Genomic DNA, 4,954 nt, shown 5'->3' with positions numbered 1-4,954 from the left:
AATTATAATTATAATTATAATTTATATTAATCAAAATATAAAATTATATATTATATGTGTATGTTAAAAGAAATCAAGTGTATCTATTTCATAGTGTTAATGCCAATTTGGTAATTATTATAACATAAAGATATTATAATATCAAATACTTCAACAACTTTAAGCTTTATCATTTTATTTTATCCAAACACTTTAACATCACATTTTAAAATAAGATCATACAACTTATAATATCATAAAATAACTTTTAGTAATTATACAACTCAAATATTTTAATTTATATAAGGTTGTATTTGGATTGATCAATTTCAAATATATCCAAATATATTTTGTTATTTTAGAGAAACAAGACAATGAGCTTCAAATTCACCATTGCATGTTTATATAGTATTTCATTTCAATTACGATAAATTTCAATTTCACCTAATAATGATATTTTAAATCCATTTTATTTTATATAACTAATGTTTAAATAAATAAAATATTCAAAATTTGATCTATTATTTTATTATTAATTTTATTGTTAATAATAAAATTATAATTAAAATTCATGGATTTTAAATTTATATCCTTAAATATACACTAGAGTCCACGTATCACGTTTGAATTGTTTTTCTTACCTAGGGAATTATTGTTAGCAAACATAAATCAAGCAAAGAAAAATTAAATGATAATAATAAAATAAAAATTATTAAATGAATATGAGGGCAGGAAAAATGCCACGTAGCTAAGAATAGACCCATTAACATTTTTAGGCGGAAAAAAATGTACGAACGATATTTCTTTGCCTTTTGATAACTGAAAGAACAAAATGGAATGAAACCAAAGTATATTTGCCTCGAATTTCTCGCACAAAATCCTTAAATGACATATGGGAAAAGGGAGTGTTCATGCTTGAAAATGATAATGAAACTTGATGGGATTGCCAAAATTAGCCAATACATTAAAGTCCGGGAAAAAGATGAATTTGGGTCAAAAAAAGGAAAACAAGATTTTATTGATGCGTGAATTTGTAAAAATAAAGCTGGATATATACTCGGAACCAAGAACAAATTAAAGATGCAAAGTTTTTTATTAATCTTTTTCCTTTAATTGACAAAAGTATTTGAGGAAGAATTTGATGATTAAATTCAAATACACGTATCTTGGGTGTATTTAAAATCACAGTTATTATTGAAATTGTAAAACTTGATATGATATGAAGTTTGAAATCTAACCCATTTTGTTCATCCAAGCAATACGAAAAAATTGAAATCAAATTATTTGAATTATATCATATCAAATCCATCAATTACAGCACAACATTAGAGTTCGACGAAATTTTCAGAAATATTTATTTTCTTTAAAATAAATGTTTTAATCGTATTTTGAAATGCGGTTATGTCTGATATATGTCTTACGGTAAATATCATGCATATATTTAATGTTGGGAGAAATAAATTTTTATCATGTAATTTGCACATCTTCCACTTTTAGTCATGTTATCTCAAAATTTTAGTTTTCATGCACTTTCTTGCAAATTTTTTGGATTCAGTCATTTTTTTGGTTGGAAAGATGGAAAATTCTTAGTTACGAACTGGATATGCTGACATGGAATTTAAAATCAGAGATCTTGGTTTTTTTTATTTCGGAAAATAGCCTATGTGGCTTAATCTTAATTAAACATGGACATTAAGTTTTAAAAATTAAAACTCAAATACAAATGCATTGTTAATATTCGAAAAAGGGTTTTTTCAAATATTTTTTGTTTCTTTGAATGGCGTGTGGGTTAATTTAGAATTATGATATATTATATTTGATTGGAATAGCTAGTGAAAATTTTAATGAAGAAAATGATTAATTATAGAATTTATCAACATTTTGGGACAAAAAAGTGTTTCGAAAAATCGTAATGAAAATAAGATGAAGCCTAGCCAAAATTTTTTATTATGAGTTGTTCTCTTAAGCATACATCGACATTTTGATATGCACCCTATGCATGTCAACAAAATATTAAATAAAAAATATTTATTCTCACTTTTAAGTTATGTTTAGATTGATATATTTAAGATGATCAGTTTTAAATTCACAATTTTAAATTCTTTTAACTTGTTTGGATAGAGAAATCTCGAGTGAATTTTGTATTCGCTCTATATCAAGTAAAACATTTTCAATAATAATTATAATGATCAATTTCAAATATATCCAAATAAGTGTCATTGAATTTATTCTTTAACCAAATCAAATATATAGGATTGTGCGCTTGTGTTTTTACCGAAAACGATATAACTAGTAGTAACAGTAAAACTCCGTTAGTTTAAACAGAAATCAAACCATTCTATTAAATGCAACCTTACAATAATAATTCAAAGCAACGCGAATATAGATAGATTGCGTCTCTAAATTAAATTTTTATTTTTATAAATACAAATTCTAACGGTTTGGGTTGAACCAAAGCCATCGACTGTGACACTGACATGGGCCCATTAAGTCTGATTAGGACCCGTAGGAGAGTCCATTTCGAATAGTGTTAAGTTTGTGATGGGCCCATTCAGTTTTCACCACACATGATCTCTTGAAATCTAACAAAAGACACTTTTCTAAATTTTTATGTATTAAATTTGATTGTTTGAATTTTGTTAGTTTATGTATAATATATTACAATAACCTTATGTTTTTTCTCGTCTCGAAAGATCTGTCCTAATGGTTGATATTTTTGAAAGCTCGGTGTGTGTTTCACTACGGAGAATCGGGACCTGTTTTTATGTGCTGGAATGTTTACAACCGTCTGAGAATTTTGATACAATATTTGAAGGAATTTAACGGTATTATGTCCATTAAAGAGAGATAAGATTATAACAGAGTTTATTTAGGACTCTTTGGAATTCAAATATACTTCCCTATGTTTTCAATATATATATTATATACTTCCCAAAAATAACAAAATAAAAACAAAATTATATTTTATAAAATAATTATGGTACATATGTTTTGAACAAATGAATATTCGTCAAAAACTACGTACGTGGTATTTGATAAATTTTAATTTTATATTATAAATTATAATAAATCAAATAATATGTAAATGCGTTATCTTTCAAAACATATTTTTTTGTAATTTACAACTTTATTTTATGTTATAAAACTCTTTAAAGAATTTTAAAAGCGGGACGGTTTTACGGATATAGATCCATAAGATATGTCAACCTGATTCATACTTAAATGAAAGATAATACTTTCAACACAAAATAATATATTTTCATGAATCGTATGCAGTTGAAGATCCGTCTCACAAATTTGATTCGTGAGACCCTTTCTTAAGTTTTTTCGTACAAAATATATGCTCCTTGAATCTTGAGAAATCGTTCAATTTAATCTTCGAATGACTTTTTTGTCGCAAATTCTTAACATTACGTGGATTCTAATCAATCTCGGGACTAAAAGAATGGATGAGAACAATTAATCATGTTCATAAAATATCACAAACACAAAATTTTTGTGAGATAGTTTCATAGTTCAATTTTGTGAGACATGTCTTCTATTTGGGTCACCCATTTGAAAAATTATTTTTTTTAAATAGTAAAAATGAGATGTTGATTCGTTTCACGAATTTTATTCGTGGTATCGTCTCACAAGAGACTTACTACCATGACAAATTTTGAAAGTGTTTCAAACTTAAAAACAATAAAAGATCATTTTCTTTTTTAACTCCATGTGGTGGGATTTAACCCTAAAGTTATTATCCATATGATGTTACACCAGTAAACCCTAGAATTACAAAAACATCAAGCCAATACTCATCAGTTATCATAGTTTAATATCACAATAACAACAACAATAATGATAATAATAATTAAATCATGATTTCGCGCGGTTTAGAGTTTAAACGCACTTAAAAGAGAATATTAACGCAAGCCCACTAGAAAATCCCACTGATTAACGAATCAATAGCAGATCTGCAACATTTCCCCCGCAATACACACACAGACAAGTGGAATTCGGTTACCTTCTGCATCGGGTGATGGCGGAGCAGCCTCGAGTGTACGGATGCACGGGGCCGCTGGCTCTGTAGCAGTTGTGAGTGTAGTACGACCTCCCAGATCTCGGCGGGCACGGGATCCTGTTCGCCGACAGAGCGCCGTACGATATGTAGTACCGCATCACTTTGCCCCAGAACAGCGACCTCCGAGTCGAGGCTCCTTGTATGATTTCTTCCTCCATTCCTTCCGCGAGCTCTTCGTCGTAAAACGACACCCCCTCCGTCTCGTACTCATTCAGCGTGTCGCCTGTGATTTGGAATGTGGATTCGTCGGTTTGAGCGGAGGCAAGGAATGCGAGGGAAATGAGGAGAATGAAAGGGAAAGCGAAGAGGAGAGGGCCAGAGGAAACCATCGGACGAGTGGAGCGAGGAATTGTGAGGTGGAGAGAGCGAATATTGGTTTGCCGATTTGGTTAGCTGTGGCGGTCAGTGAGATGTTAATTTGCAGTGTAAAGTTGTACCGAATGGAGAAAATACTGGGGATGTACAATAAGTCACATGCCTTGTTGCAATAGTAGTAGGGTAGAAGTTGGATGGATGGAGACGAGTCGACTTAGATTTTTGAATGCTTCGTGTATAAACCGAATTGTGTTCGACTTTTATTTAATAAATATGTTCATGATTCATGAGTTTTTATCGAACTTAAATAATTTTAATAAATATAAATTATAAATAAAATTTTTATTAAATTCGTTAAATACTAAAATATATATATACAGAGAAAAAATATAATATTTTTATTAAAATTTGTAATTTTATTCTAATAAATAAATTTATAAGTTTTTCTATATGTTTTACTAGTACAATGTAAAATCTATAAATCAAATATTAAAATAATTATTTTTCATCCATGTGCTGATTCATGAGCTTACTAATCAACTTGTTCACGAGCTAGCTTACCAATAAACCAGTTCACGAGCTAACGAGTCGAATATT

The sequence above is a fragment of the Primulina huaijiensis genome, chromosome 5 (genome assembly GCF_012295235.1).
Source record: "Primulina huaijiensis isolate GDHJ02 chromosome 5, ASM1229523v2, whole genome shotgun sequence".
Taxonomy (NCBI): domain Eukaryota; kingdom Viridiplantae; phylum Streptophyta; class Magnoliopsida; order Lamiales; family Gesneriaceae; genus Primulina; species Primulina huaijiensis.
This window is presented reverse-complemented; position numbering follows the sequence as displayed.